Raw genomic sequence first — 16,954 nt, 5'->3', positions numbered from 1 at the left:
GTCTAACACGCAGCTGCAGCAGTGAGAAAATGGTGGCGACGGGGAAAATGGCTTGGTCTTATAGGGCAAGGACATGTGACATACACTGCCAATCACACATGCCCTTGCTTGTGTGAAAAAAAGCACTTCGCTCCGTGTGTGCGCTGCTGATAGGCTGACAGATTGTACCTCCCCACTGCAAATGCGGGAAAGAGAAAAAAAAATGGAGATCTTCATTGTTCCTGCAGAGATCCATCCCCTGCCCCTCCCCCCACCCCGCTGTACACTCAAACTGCGTATTAACATTAATTTTCATCATTACTGAGAAAAAATCCAGTTATGATTTTGGTGCACGAACAGTTATCGAACATAACCTCGAACAGCCGAATTTTTCTCAAATTGTTCGTGTTCGCCGACCGGCTCGAACACCACCCAAAACAGCTCGAATTTGAGATTGGCGAACACTTCGAGTAGAACAACGCTCATCTCTAGTAATGAGACTCAGAGTCGGGTTGTGCAGTTCAGGGTTTTTACTTACTGCTGTTGTTCCGGTCACTCCGGCCTTGAGTGACCACCCGAGCCGTGCTGCGTCCACCAGGTCCTGGACTCGGCCAACCCCCAAGTAGTTCTGGAGCATGGTCCTGAGCTCCCTTTCTGTCCTGTCCTCTTCTCTGGCCGTCCCCACCAGGGATCCACCTATGTCCGGCTCCCTCGGGCCTCTTGTTGGTAAACCCTTGTCTCTGGGTTCCCTGACCCTATGCGTGGTCTGCCTTCCGGGTGGATATAGTGGGTGGCCGTGACAGATTCTGCCCACGGCCTCCGGTCTCTGGCTGAGGATTAGTGCCCTCCACCAGTTTGGGCTCCGGTACCCTTGTGCCAACTCTTCACCCTTTGATTTAGTTTGGGCTCTCAGAGTTCCTTCTTTCTCCCCCTCTGGGTCCTTCGTTCTCCTCTCTCTCTCTGGGCCTGGGGCTGCTCTGCTCTTCTGCTTTCTCCCACTGCTCTGCAAAGTCTGATGGACTGACTGGCTGACTCTGACTGACTGACCAAACCTCTACAAAAGACCCTGTTCTAAGATCGTTCCCACCTTATATACTCCCTCTATGTGTGAGCTCAGGTGACCAGCACCCAATGAGCTCCTAGCACTACCCAGACTGCTCCCCCTATCTGCCCCTACACTACTGGGATGTTCCACCCCCCTCCCACTACAGCCAGGGACAGACACGGTTGTACCTGCACATTTTCCTAGTGGGAGTACCATAGGTCTGTCCCTCGGAAATGGGATGTATGTAGTGCATGCAGCTATCTGAGCTCAGTTCCACACTCCATCCTTACCCGGGAGTGGAATATCACACCTCTGGCTGAGGTGCAATACCCCTGTAGCAGCCGAATCCTCAGGGTGCTACATTCCCCCCTGGTAAATCACAGCACGTCCTCGGGCTGTAAGGAAACAAAACACCAAAACATACAATTTTTGCATAAACATCAACATAATAAAACATATAAAACGTCATATATTAGCAGCATAAAAACTTTTCATAAACAACATTCTGGCAAACTCTTCTTGCTTCTGGTTCCTCCGGTCACGGTGCAACTTGTGACCGGGAAAAGTGCAATTGTCTCTTGAAGAATAAATACGGCTTTCCTATAAAACCAGTAGAGGGCGCTTTAGGAAGCGCAACTATATACAAAAGGGATATGGCCGCTCTCAGTCCTCGGCCAGGTATTAGGTAAGGGACACACGGGTTAACAGTTCAATTCGCTGGTCCCAACGGGGACTATAATAGCAGCAACAGTTTTTGGTACCCCGACGGGTAACTATTTTACAGTCTCACAATACCGTACTTCAATTACGGCTTCCTCCTGCTCTTTCTTGGTTGGTTCGTTTCAGGTTCAGACCCGTCCGGGTCCTCTTGCTCCTCCTCACACCGCAGCTCCTCCTCCGTCAGGCGATGCACATGGAGGGCGTAGGGTCCTTTGGCACACTTGTGCCGGGTGAAGGTGACCTCGTCCCCTACATACAGGTCACGACCCCTGTGTCCCTCCGGCAGATGACTTTCTACGTCTCTGCGCGTGACAAAGACGTCGCCGGGGGTATGGTGGTCTCTGATAAAGCCCCATCCGTGCTGCATGTTGAATTTTATCACAGTCCCGGTGGTACGGGGACCATGCGCTGCACGGGGGTCTCTCCTGGTCCGGCTCTTCTGCTCCGCGCTCCTTATTTGGGCTTGCTGTTCCCGGACCCGCCTCTCTCTCCGCTCCCTCTCAAAGACTTCGAGTTGCTGGCGGCAGCACTCTGCACGCTCCGCTGCGGCTGCCCGAGTCTCCTGAGTGAACCCCATGAGGTCTTCTCCGGTGGGGTCCCACTCAAACTGGGTCTCTTCTAGCGGGGGCGAGATCCTCTTTACGGGCTTTGGAGCCGGGATCAGGGGTTCGCACATGGTCCTTGCTTTTTGAAGCTCCAGCTGGATGTATTCTTCGGGCCAGACAAAGGGCTGCCCATCCGGGCACGTATGCTGGGCGAACAGGTCTTCACCCAGGTGCGGCACTCTTGATTTTATGGGCGCAGTGGTGGTAGCGGCGCCCGGGTTGCCCAGGCCTTGCGACCAGGCTTGGGGCACCTTGAAAGTAAAGGGCACCGTAAGAACGGCGGCGCCCTGGGTTACTTGGCCCTGCGACCAGGCCGGGGGCTCCGCGGAGGTAGGGGGCGCTGTTGGTATTGCGGCGCCCGGGGGTACTAGGCCCTGCGACCAGGCTGATGGTACTTCCTGCTTGGCCACGCTCGGGGTCGAGGCGCGTGACGTCACAGGGGTCGCGGCTTCCGTTTGAGGCCTAGTCTGCGGCGGTGACGTTGCAGCGACGGGCACGGCAGGGGGTACTTCGGGCTCTGCGACGGGGAGCTGGGGCAGGCACGCGGTTTCCCGGCTTGGGGTAGAGACGTCCCCTTTACCTGCCTCCATTCGTTCGGCTCCCTTCTCGGCGCCGTCTCCGGCCTTCAGTCCTCCTGCGCCATCCTCAGAGGCGGTCTGTCTCCTCGTCTCGGGTGGCGTGCTCCGCTGACGGGTTCTTGTCTGCTGGGCCAGCTCTCGGCTCCACTCCGCCAACGTATCTCGCTGCACCCGGGCCATCCTCCGTGCGAGGCCCTCCAGCGCAGTCTGTGCACACTCCCGATCTCGGGGGAGCTGTGCTAGGATCTCCACTAAGCCTAGTGGACTTGTTGCTTCCAGCAGGCTCCTGACCACTGGGTCGGTGCTGCCCGCCTTCCATCTCCGGGTAGGCTTTCTCTGGACTCTGCTCCAGGCTTCTTGTCTCCGGGTGCGCTCTCTCCAGACTGCTCCAGGCGGCACCCATCTTTGTTCTTTTGTTCTGTCTCCGCCCACATCGAGGGCGGTCCCGGGGCAACTTGGTGATTGTCAGCTCCAGGGGCAGTTCTTTCACGCTGATGGACACCTCTAGCATCACAGTCTCTGTTGGTGGGGGCGGTTTCCGCTTTTGGCGCCATTCTTCGACCTGGCCCACGATGGGAGGCGGCCTCTTGCCATCCTCTGGCACGCCCATAATGGCGTCCGCTCTTCCAAGGCGGGAAATCTTTGGAAATGGCGGGAATCGTCTCCCAGTGGCGGGAAACTCTGCAGATGGCGGGAAAAAGCTGCAAATGGCGGACAACCGGCGGGAATCGACCTGTGATGGGGTCCGATGGTGGGGACCCTCCGGAACCGGCGGGAGACTTCTTTTTGAGGTAAACTTGTACTTTTCTTCAGGCACGCAGTACCCGGTTGTTGCGGGCACGTTATCCTGCCGACTACGCCAAAGTTGACGCGCCCCCTGGGCCATATTCTTTAGGGGAATACCCGGAGCCGGATCAGATGGGGGTTGTAGTCTCCGAGCGGCTGTGACCCGGTCCGTGCCCAGGGTGTCAAGCTCAGTGTGTGGCAGTCCTACAGATGTTACTGAAAGTTCTTTATGTCGACTACGCCACCCGTTGAATTGCGGTCACTACGGCAGCCGCTGCAGCAGGGTCCGCTGAGGCTGATGGTGTGTGCGCAGCTCAGGTAGTATAACCCCCAGCGGGAGGTGTATAGCCTCAGGGGGTCAGGTGCAGAGGATGGTGGTTGTAGAGGTGCAGAGAGGATGGTAATGAGACTCAGAGTCGGGTTGTGCAGTTCAGGGTTTTTACTTACTGCTGTTGTTCCGGTCACTCCGGCCTTGAGTGACCACCCGAGCCGTGCTGCGTCCACCAGGTCCTGGACTCGGCCAACCCCCAAGTAGTTCTGGAGCGTGGTCCTGAGCTCCCTTTCTGTCCTGTCCTCTTCTCTGGCCGTCCCCACCAGGGTTCCACCTATGTCCGGCTCCCTCGGGCCTCTTGTTGGTAAACCCTTGTCTCTGGGTTCCCTGACCCTATGCGTGGTCTGCCTTCCGGGTGGATATAGTGGGTGGCCGTGACAGATTCTGCCCACGGCCTCCGGTCTCTGGCTGAGGATTAGTGCCCTCCACCAGTTTGGGCTCCGGTACCCTTGTGCCAACTCTTCACCCTTTGATTTAGTTTGAGCTCTCAGAGTTCCTTCTTTCTCCCCCTCTGGGTCCTTCGTTCTCCTCTCTCTCTCTGGGCCTGGGGCTGCTCTGCTCTTCTGCTTTCTCCCACTGCTCTGCAAAGTCTGATGGACTGACTGGCTGACTCTGACTGACTGACCAAACCTCTACAAAAGACCCTGTTCTAAGATCGTTCCCACCTTATATACTCCCTCTATGTGTGAGCTCAGGTGACCAGCACCCAATGAGCTCCTAGCACTACCCAGACTGCTCCCCCTATCTGCCCCTACACTACTGGGATGTTCCACCCCCCTCCCACTACAGCCAGGGACAGACACGGTTGTACCTGCACATTTTCCTAGTGGGAGTACCATAGGTCTGTCCCTCGGAAATGGGATGTATGTAGTGCATGCAGCTATCTGAGCTCAGTTCCACACTCCATCCTTACCCGGGAGTGGAATATCACACCTCTGGCTGAGGTGCAATACCCCTGTAGCAGCCGAATCCTCAGGGTGCTACATATACATGGCCCCGCATAGTGCTCCATACTGTATACATGTCCCCCTCATAGTGCTCCGTACTGTATACATGGCTCCGCATAGTGCTCCGTACTGTATACACGGCCCCCGCATTGTACTCGGTACTACTATATTCATGGCCCTGCTTAGTGCTCCGTACTGTATACATGGCCCCGCATTGTGCTCCGTACTGTATGCATGTCCTCGCATAGTGCTACCTACTGTATACATGGTCCCGCATAGTGCTCCGTATTATATATATGGCCACGCATAGAGCTCCATACTGTACATACTGTATACATGGCCCCGCATAGTGCTGCACACACTATAAATGGCCCTGCATAGTGCTGCACTCAGTATACATGGCCCCGCAGAGTGCTCCGTACTGTATATGTGGCACCCCAGGGGTCTGGTCTCCACAGTAATAGCAATGTTATGTCTGAGAGCAGGTGGGAGGTCTCTTGGTCAGGAATCCTATGCATGCCACACCTCCTGCCCAGTCCTGGGAGGGGAAGAACTTCCCCTATATAAAACTGGGGCTGAGGCAGGGTTAGAGGGAAGAGAAGAGTAGAGAAGAGGAGAAGCAGCTATAGGAAAGAGAGATCAGGAGCTCTGAGGAAGTCGTGCTAACAGGAATCAGGGGCTGGCAGCTGAAGAGCTCGCCCTAATTGAAGAGTTACCACCGGACCCGGAGTCCGAGGCTGTGGGGACTAATCATTACCCAGCAGCAGAAACCGTCCGGCAGGGGATTTCAGGTCCTCTGGCCAAGAAACCCGAAGGCACGGTCACACGCGTGGGACCAGCACCGCCGTCGTGGAGCGGAAGCCACTAGAAGGCCCCGAGTCACCGGCCATACGGGTGAGCACCACACGGTACACTCAGGGACGTGGGCTACCTTTACCCGCCTCTAGCAAGGTAGCCAGAAGAGTACAAGTAGTTGGGGAGGCCTACAACTCCGCCTGGCCAAGGGGGATCCCATCTGCTCAAAGACTGACCAGGCCCCGACTGCTAGCCAGTACTCCGGGAGGGTCTATCTTTGTCACCAGTAAAGACCCTGAACTACACCGCATCGTCTCTGAGTGGTTCCTGCTACCCCCATCATCCACGTCGGCTGCCCTGAGGCCATACCCCTCCCGTTGGGGGTTATACCATCCACGCTGCACCATCCTTCCACCGGCCTCAGCGGTCTGCCCTGCAGCGGCAGCTCCATAGCTGCATTCAACGGGTGGCGTAGTCGTCCTACATCTACTGCTAATATACCGCCACTTAGTCTGACTCCCTGGGCACGGACCGGGTCACCGCCACGAGACTACTACCCCTATCAGATCCGGCTCCGGGTAGGCTCCCGCGTGCGCAACGCTGCGCGACTCAGGCCCAGGGGCGCGTCAACTTTTGGCGTAGTCGGCAGGATCTCGTGCCCGCAACCACCGGGTACTGCGTGCCTGAAAAAGACTGTTCAAACTTACCAGTGGTGAAGTTTCCCGCCATCCGGCGCCATCTTCAGCCTTCTTCCCGCCATCGGTGAAGATTTCCGCCATCCGGCGCCATCTTCAGCCTTCTTCCCGCCATCCGTGAAGTTTTCCCGCCGTTGGACGCCATCTTGAAGACGCCGCGCGGGAAGAAGAGGGGCGTGGACTCCGAAAGCGCGCGAGAACTGAAGCCCCGCCTCACGTCCGGACGTTGCGTAAGGTCCTGGAAGGAGCCCAGCAGACGCCGACGTCACAGGAGCGCGACGGAAGGTCCTCAACCCTGACGATCCACTGCGGAGCCGCGGCCTACGGAAGAGGATCATCGCAAGGTAGGCCACGGTCCACTAGGGGGGAGGAAGATGTCGGATCTGGAGGAGAGCTTCACTGCCTCAACCCCCGCCAGCGCCAGCGCTGCTGCAGTCATGCCTTTCACCATGCCCTATATCCCGGGAGCAGCCTGGCTACCCCAATACTCAGGGGAGTCACATACCCTGAATGACTTTAGAGAAAAGCTGGATAGCCTCTTCCAGGTGTACCCCCTCACAGAAGAGCAAAAAGTGAGCATCCTGGTGGCCCAACTAACCGGGGCAGCCCAAAGGGAGGTAAAGTCCTGGCCACCTGGGAGGACGACTGTCGCAGGGATACTAACCCGGCTGAGGGACACCTTTGATACCCGCACCTCAGCCGAGATTAAGCTTAGATTCTATGGGTGCAGGCAGCGAGCACATGAGAGTATAAGGGACTATGCACTAAACCTACAAGAGGCCCTGAGAGCTATTAAGCAGACCGACCCTGACAGTGTGGGAAACGAGGACAGGCTGTTGACCGAACAATTTATAGAGGGACTATATTGCAATGTCCACCGAACCCAGTTGCGGGCCATAGCCTTACAGGATCCTCATCTGGACTTTGCACAGTTCAAGGACAGAGCCATCCGGGTGCTCCGAGAACCGGCACCGGGTGGCGTTGTGACCCACAGGCGCCCAGCTATCACTTACCACCAGGAGGCGGCGCCCTTGTCGGCAGGGCCTGTGGGGGCTGATGCGCAGGCTTTGAACAATGACCCGGCTCCAGACCTGCACCATCAGGTCCAAGAGCTAGCTAAAAGCGTTGCTGCGCTAACCCGAACTGTGCAGTCTTTCTGGTTTCCACTCCAGGGAAGATCCAGCTGGCATCCAGACCGGAGGACATCCCGTGGCGTCGACCAAGGAGGACCCCACCGGCCAGAGGAAGACCCAGCGACCGATACAACGAGGACGGACAACCCATCTGCCGCCGCTGCAATCAACCCGGACATATGGCAAGGTACTGTCCTTTAAACTGGCACAACCTGGGGTAGAGGGCCAACCCCCAGGAAAAAGATCACCAGGCCCATCGAACTGGCGCGACAAATATGTGGGAGGACGTCCAGTCTTGCCTGTGGTACTGGATGGCATTCCTATGAGTGCCCTACTGGACACCGGGTCACAGGTCACCACCATCCCGTACGTGCTCTTCAAGCAGTACTGGAATGACTCGGATATAACCCGCTACCCTGATGACGACTTGAGTATCATCGCCAGCAATGGTCAACCCGTGCCGCAGATTGGATTTAAAGAGATGACCATTAAAATCGGTAGAGTCGAACTGGCAGCACAGGGACTGATCATTGTAGACATTGACAAGCGCGAGAGTCACCCAAAGATAACTCTAGGAACTAATGTGATTGAAAATTGTCTTGCAGAGGTGATTTTCATTTTACAGCAGGTTGCCAAGAACGCCAGCTCCGGCCAGCAGCGAGTGCTCCAGAAAGAGATCCGGGCACTGATGCGACGGCAACAGGTGGAACTCTCCGGTGGTGAGATTGGTAGCGTAAGAATGTGTGACCCTTTCCCTATTGCCATGCCCCCGAAAAGTGAAATGATGATTTGGTGCCGGGCAGCTATTGGTCTGAGAGGTAGAGATTACCAGGCCATGGTAGAACCAGTCTACTCAGACAGTAGGCCCACCATTTTGACAGCCCGGGGGGTAGTTGATGTACGCCATGGGAGGGTGCCCGTTCGCATAATAAATATCGGGAAAAGGGAAGTATACCTGCCCCGGTATGCTACGCTAGCCAAATTATATACTATCAACCAAAATACAGTCTGTGGAACCCTTGCCTCCATCTCACCCGGAGGAAGGTAACGGCTCTAAGAAAATAATGGAGGATTGGTGTCAGCAACTACATTTGGGTACTGACTCCACTCCCTCCCACCAGAAACAGGGAGTCTACTGGGTGGTTCAAGAGTACGAGAGAGTGTTTAGTAAACACCCGTTAGACTTCGGGCGAGTCAAGGGGTAGAACACCACATCCCCACGGGAGACCATCCTCCCATAAAAGAGAGGTATCGACCCGTACCCCCTGCACACTACCAACACGCCAAGGGGATGCTTAGAGACATGAAGGAGGCTGGGGTAATCAGGGATAGCTGTAGCCCCTGGGAAGCTCCACTAGTCTTGGTCAAAAAGAAAGACAACACCATGAGAATGTGTGTAGATTACCGGAAAATTAACCGTATCACACACAAAGATGCGTACCCCTTACCAAGAATAGAGGACTCTTTGGCTGCTTTAAAATCTGCTAACTTCTTCTCCACCTTGGATCTCACTAGCGGGTACTGGCAGGTTCCTGTAGCAGAGGCGGATCGGGAGAAGACCGCATTCACCACCCCGATGGGACTTAGCGAATTTACCTGCATGCCGTTTGGACTCTGCAACGCACCAGGAACCTTGCAGCGATTGATGGAATGCTGTCTGGGACACCGAAACTTTGAGACGGTCCTGTTATGTCTGGACGATGTCATCGTCTACTCCAAGACCTACGAGGACCACCTGAAGCACCTGGCGGAAGTGTTCGAAGCTCTGGCAAGTTACGGCCTAAAGGTGAAACCTTCCAAGTGTCACCTCCTGAAGCCAAAGGTGCAGTACCTGGGACACGTGGTGAGTGCTGACGGAGTGGCTCCCGACCCTGATAAGATCACCGCAATTAAGGAATGGCCAAGCCCCTCCAGCGTAAAGGAAGTGAGGCAGTTCCTCGGGTTGGTAGGCTACTACCGAAGGTTCATTCCCGGTTTCACCAAAAAGGCAGCTCCTATGCAGGACCTCCTGATAGGCCAGTCCAGGAAGGCCAAGAACCAGAAGCCACCCTTCAGATGGGAGAAGCTGGAAGAAGAGTCCTTCCGTCAGCTGAAGATGGCCCTCACGGGGGATGAAATCCTGGCGTTCCCTGATTATAGCCAGCCCTTTATCCTCTACACCGACGCCAGTAACATCGGGCTAGGAGCCGTACTGTCCCAGATCCAGCAGGGGAAAGAACGGGTAATTGCTTACGCCAGCCGAAAACTGCGACCCACCGAAAGAAACCCTGAGAATTACAGCTCATTTAAGCTAGAGTTCCTGGCAGTGGTGTGGGCAGTCACCGAACGCTTTAAGCACTACCTCGCTTCTTCCCGGTTCACCGTGTACACGGATAACAACCCGTTGACACACCTGGACACTGCAAGACTCGGTGCCCTAGAGCAGAGATGGATGGCCCGCTTGTCCAACTATGAGTTTACAATCAAATACCGGGCAGGACACTCCAATACCAACGCGGACGCCCTGTCCAGGATGCCAAACCTACCGGACGTAGGGGAAGATTCAGAGGGACTGGAAGAAGTTGAACTCCCCGCGTTCCACCGTCATGGGACTATCCAGTATTCCCACCGTGTAAGGAGTAAGCAATCCGCTACGTTCAACCCCTTACCTCATTACAACTGGGCGGAGACGCAAGACAGTGACCCTGCCGTCCGACTGGTAAAGGAGATGCTGACTCGGCCAGATGCACGCCTTGACCCAGACGCTCCGGAGGAAGCCAAGCAACTGTGGGCTGAGAAGAGTCGACTGTTCCTTTACAAGGGGAAGTTGTGCCGCAGAATGGTTAACTCCCGGACGCATGAACTAATCTGGCAAGTAGTGGTGCCAAGAAGAGACGCAGCTATGGTGATGGAGGCATACCACGACGGAGCTGGGCACTTCGGATGGAAGAAGCTGGAGTTCCTGCTGCGCGGGCGGTTCCATTGGGTAGGCATGAGAGGAACCATCGAGAGGTGGTGCAGAGACTGTGGCCCATGCAACCTAAGAAGGAGGGACCGTGCTAGCCAGAAGACTCCCCTGCGGTCCATCATCACCAGACAGCCGTTGGAACTGGTAGCCTTGGATCATGTAAAACTGACCCCAAGCAGAAGTGGCTACGTCTACGCGTTAACCATCGTGGATCACTACTCCCGGTTCTTGGTTGTCGTCCCCGTCAAGGACTTAACGGCTCAAACAGCAGCTAGAGCCTTCCAGCAGCACTTCTGCCGTCCGCACGGATACCCGGAGCAGGTGCTGACGGACCAGGGGCCTGCCTTTGAAGCGGAGGTCTTCCAGGAGTTCTGCACCCTGTATGGCTGCCGGAAGATAAGAACAACACCCTATCACCCGCAAACTAATGGACTTTGTGAGAAAATGAACCAGGTGGTGATAGATCTTCTGAAAACGTTGCCCCTGGAAGAACGCAGTCTGTGGCCTGAGAAGCTGCCCGACCTGGTGGACCTATACAACCACATCCCTGTAGGTTCCACCAACTGTACCCCGGCTTACCTGATGAGGGCAAGACCTGGTAAGCTTCCTGTTGATCTGGAGATGGGAGTCCTGACACCCGAGGACACTTCACCAGAAGCAGACTGGGACACAGAGAGGCAGCAGCAGTACCGGAAAGTACAGGAGAGCGTGGAGCGTAGTCTCTGTCAAGCTAGGGAAAGACAAGAGAAAACTTACAACCAGTATGCTCCCGCTGTTCCCCTGGTGCCCGGAGAGCAGGTCTTGAAGAGGAAAAGACGGCTCCACAAGTTGGACGACCAGTGGGAGAAGGACCCGTACACTGTACTGCCCTCAAGCCACGACAACCCAAAGACCTGTACAATCAGTAAAGACGGAGGGGAAACCACAGCCATTGTATTCGGGGATCACCTGAAGAAGTGTCCCGAACAGCTACGGAACCCTGAAGAGGAACAAGAGGACCCTCGACCCGTAGAGGAAAGGGAAGATATGGTTAGTACTGTGCTCGGAGACTTCCCTCGGTCTTGGACTCAAGTTAATGGTGCTGTTGTGGTACCCGTCCTCACGTTCCTCCAACCAGCATCCCAAGTGCCTACGGAGACACAGGTAGAGCGGGAAGAACAGCCGGTCCAGGAGGCAGAAGGCCCCACACAAGCAGACCAGGAAAATCAACCCTCTGCTTATAGTGAGCCTGCCATACCCCTAGTGACCCAAAGAGTCCGTAGACGGCTGCTCAGTTTACCCCTGACAGCTCCTATACCCTGTAGCTCAGGACCAGTCAGCCAGCTCCGTAGGTCCACTAGGGTCACTAGAGGCCAGTTGCCCATACGGTGGAGGATCTAAATGTTCAAACTGTTTTATTAATGTTTACCTGTTTATTGTTGCTTGTGTATAATTATGTGTTTCTAGTTATTTATAGGAGTCTTTGGTGGATTTACAGGGAATCCTTTGTGCATATAGTTGGAGCGTAACCCAGGACGGACTAAAAGACTGTTAAGGACTCGGGGCAGGACAGACCCCTACCTGGTTACGTCTCCCTGTGTTGGTGAAATGGACACCCTTGTTTTCCTCAAAAGTTACACCCGGTTGCGGACACTCCGTGACCACCTTATGTGTTGTCTCTATCAGAATGTTATTGTTTACACCTTGTTATGTTTACAAAAGTATGTTTAGTCCCGGAGTACTAAATTTCACTAGGGGGGAATGTGGCACCCCAGGGGTCTGGTCTCCACAGTAATAGCAATGTTATGTCTGAGAGCAGGTGGGAGGTCTCTTGGTCAGGAATCCTATGCATGCCACACCTCCTGCCCAGTCCTGGGAGGGGAAGAACTTCCCCTATATAAAACTGGGGCTGAGGCAGGGTTAGAGAGAAGAGAAGAGTAGAGAAGAGGAGAAGCAGCTATAGGAAAGAGAGATCAGGAGCTCTGAGGAAGTCGTGCTAACAGGAATCAGGGGCTGGCAGCTGAAGAGCTCGCCCTGATTGAAGAGTTACCACCGGACCCGGAGTCCGAGGCTGTGGGGACTAATCATTACCCAGCAGCAGAAACCGTCCGGCAGGGGATTTCAGGTCCTCTGGCCAAGAAACCCGAAGGCACGGTCACACGCGTGGGACCAGCACCGCCGTCGTGGAGCGGAAGCCACTAGAAGGCCCCGAGTCACCGGCCATACGGGTGAGCACCACACGGTACACTCAGGGACGTGGGCTACCTTTACCCGCCTCTAGCAAGGTAGCCAGAAGAGTACAAGTAGTTGGGGAGGCCTACAACTCCGCCTGGCCAAGGGGGATTCCCATCTGCTCAAAGACTGACCAGGCCCCGACCGCTAGCCAGTACTCCGGAAGGGTCTATCTTTGTCACCAGTAAAGACCCTGAACTACACCGCATCGTCTCTGAGTGGTTCCTGCTACCCCCATCATCCACGTCGGCTGCCCTGAGGCCATACCCTTCCCGTTGGGGGTTATACCATCCACGCTGCACCATCCTTCCACCGGCCTCAGCGGTCTGCCCTGCAGCGGCAGCTCCATAGCTGCATTCAACGGGTGGCGTAGTCGTCCTACATCTACTGCTAATATACCGCCACTTAGTCTGACTCCCTGGGCACGGATCGGGTCACCGCCACGAGACTACTACCCCTATCAGATCCGGCTCCGGGTAGGCTCCCGCGTGCGCAACGCTGCGCGACTCAGGCCCAGGGGCGCGTCATATACATGGCCCCGCATAGTGCTCGTACTGTATACATGGCCCCGCATAGTGCTCGTACTGTATACATGTCCCTCCATAGTGATTCGTACTGTATACATGGCCCCGCATAGTGCTCCGTACTGTATACATGGCCCAGAATCGTACTCTGTACTGTATACATGGCCCCGCATAGTGCTACCTACTGTATACATGGTCCCATATACTGCTCTGTTTTGTATATATGGCCCCGCATAGTGCTGCACACAGTATACATGGCCCCGCATAGTGCTCCGTACTGTATACATGGCCCCGCATAGTGCTCCCTACTGTATACATGGTCCCATATACTGCTCTGTTTTGTATATATGGCCCCGCATAGTGCTGCACACAGTATACATGGCCCCGCATAGTGCTCCGTACTGTATACATGTCCCCCGAATAGTGCTCCGTACTGTAATCATGGCCCCGCATAGTGCTCCGTACTGTATCCACGGCCCCGCATAGTGCTTCGTACTCTGTATACGGCCCCCGCATAGTGCTCTGTACTGTATACATGGCCCCCGCATAGTGCTCCGTACTCTATAGGTGGCCCTGCATAGTGCTCGGTACTGTATACATGACCCCGCATAGTGCTCCATACTGTATACATGGACCCCGCATAGTGCTCCGTACTTTATGCATGGCCCCGCATAGTGCTCCGTACTGTATGCATGGTCCCGCATAGTGCTCCGTACTGTATACATGGCCCCGCATAGTGCTTCGTACTGTATACATGGCCCCGCATAATGCTCCGTACTACTATATACATGGCCCCGCATAGTGCTCCGTACTGTATACATGGCCCCGCATAGTGCTCCGTACTGTATACATATCCCCCGCATAGTGCTCTGTACTGTATTCATGGCCCCACATAGTGCTCTGTACTGTATACCCGGCCTCGCATAGTGCTCCATATTGTATACACGGGCCCGCATAGTGCTCCGTACCATATACATGTTCCCCGCATAGTGCTCCGTACTGTATACATGGCCAGCATAGTGCTGCACACAGTATAAATGGCCCTGCATAGTGCTGCACTCAGTATACATGGCCCTGCATAGTGCTCCATACTGTATACATGGCCCCGCATAGTGCTCCATACTGTATACATGGCCCCGCATAGTGCTCTCTACTGTATACATGGCCCCACATAGTGCTCCGTACTGTATACAGGGCCCCGCATAGTGCTCCGTACTGTATACATGGCCCCGCATAGTGCTCCGTACTGTATACATGGCCCCGCATAGTGCTCCGTACTGTATATATGGCCCCGCATAGTGCTCCATACTGTATACATGGCCCCGCATAGTGCTCTGTACTGTATACATGGCCCTGCATAGTGCTCCGTACTCTATACACGGACCGTATAGTGCTCCGTACTGTATACATGGCACCCGCATAGTTCTCTGTACTGTATACAGGGCCCTGAATAGTGCTCCGTACTGTATACATGGCACCCACATAGTTCTCTGTACTGTATACAGGGCCCTGAATAGTGCTCCGTACTGTATACATGGCACCCGCATAGTTCTCTGTACTGTATACAGGGCCCTGAATAGTGCTCCGTACTGTATACATGTCCCCCCATAGTGCTTCGTACTGTATACATGGCCCCTCATAGTGCTCCGTACTACTATATACATGGCCCCGCATAGTGCTCCGTACTGTATACACAGCCCCCGCATTGTGCTCGATACTACTATATACATGGCCCTACAAAGTGCTCCGTACTGTATACATGGCCCCGCATATTGATCCGTACTGTATACATGGCCCCACATAGTGCTCCCTACTGTATACATGGTCCCGCATACTGCTCTGTTTTGTATATATGGCCCCGCATAGTGCTGCACACAGTATACATGGCCCCGCACAGTGATCCAAACGTATACATGGCCCCGCATAGTGCTCCGTACTGTATCCACTGCCCCGCATAGTGCTCCGTACTCTATATACGGCCCCCGAATAGTGCTCTGTACTGTATACATGGCCCCCGCATAGTGCTCCGTACTCTATACGTGGCGCTGCATAGTGCTCCCTACTGTATACATGGCCCTGCATAGTGCTCCGTACTATATACATGGCCCCGCATAGTGCTAAGCACTGTATACATGGCCCCGTATAGTGCTCCATATTGTATACATGGCCTCGCATAGTGCTCCTTACTGTATATATGGCCCTGTATAGTGCTGAACACGGTATAAATGGCCCTGCATAGTGATGCACTCAGTATACATGGCCCCGCATAGTGCTCCATACTGTATACATGGACCCCGCATAGTGCTCCGTACGGTATGCATGGCCCCGCATAGTGCTCCGTACTGTATGCATGGTCCCGCATAGTGCTCCGTACTGTATACATGGCCCTGCATAGTGCTCCGTACTGTATACATGGCGCCGCATAGTGCTCCGTACTGTATACTTGGCCCCGCATAGTACTCCGTACTGTATACATGGCCCCGCATAGTACTCCGTACTGTATACATGTCCCCCGCATAGTGCTTCGTACTGTATACATGGCCCTGCATAATGCTCCATACTACTATATACATGGCCCCGCATAGTGCTCCATGCTACTATAAACATGGCCCCACATACTGCTCTGTTTTGTATATATGGCCCCGCATAGTGCTGCACACAGTATACATGGCCCCGCATAGAGCTCCATACTGTAAAAATGGCCCCGCATAGTGCTCCGTACTGTATACATGTCCCCCGCATAGTGCTCTCTACTGTATTCATGGCCCCGCATAGTGCTCCGTACTGTATACACGGCTCCGCATAGTGCTCCATATTGTATACACGGGCCCGCATAGTGCTCCAAACTGTATACATGGCCCCCGCATAGTGCTCCGTACTCTATACGTGGCCCTGCATAGTGCTCCATACTGTATACATGGCCCCGCATAGTGCTTCGTACTGTACAGATGGCTCCGCATAGTGCTCCGTACTGTATACATGGCCCCGCATAGTGCTGCACACAGTATAAATGGCCCTGCATAGTGCTGCACTCAGTATACATGGCCCCTCATACTGCTCCATATTGTATACACGGGCCCGCATCGTGCTCCGCACTCTATATACGGCCCCCGCATAGTGCTCTGTACAGTATACATGGCCCCGCGTAGTGCTCCGTACTGTATACATGGCCCCGCATAGTGCTACCTACTGTATGCACGGTCATGCATAGTGCACCGTACTGTATACATGGCCCCGCATAGTACTCCGTACTGTATACATGTCCCCCGCATAGTGCTTTGTACTGTATATGACGCGCCCCCTGGGCCTGGGGGCCTGGAGCCGGATCGCTGGGGGTTGTAGTCTCAATGTGGCGGTGACCCGGTCCGTGCCCAGGGCGGTCAAACCAGTGGCAGTCTATTGGTATTGTAATTGTCCAACTACGCCACCCGTGGATCGCGGTCAGTGGGGACCGCCGCTGCGCTGCAGACCGCTGAGGCTGATGTTGTTTGCGCAGCTCAGTATGGGATAACTCCCCACGGGAGAAGTATTGCCTCAGGGCAGCTAATGTGGATGATGGGAGTGATGGTGTGAGCGTCCCAGTAGTAATGGTGCTGGTGCGGCGATGAAACACAGAGACGTGTGGTGCAGTTCAGGGTCTTTACTGATGGTATAAAGC

Source organism: Phyllobates terribilis, unplaced genomic scaffold, assembly GCF_046119375.1.
Source record: "Phyllobates terribilis strain yellow unplaced genomic scaffold, ASM4611937v1 Scaffold_3__8_contigs__length_932513732, whole genome shotgun sequence".
In the NCBI taxonomy this organism is placed as follows: domain Eukaryota; kingdom Metazoa; phylum Chordata; class Amphibia; order Anura; family Dendrobatidae; genus Phyllobates; species Phyllobates terribilis.
The sequence above is the reverse complement of the archived record's forward strand: the minus strand, read 5'-3'. Positions refer to the sequence as shown.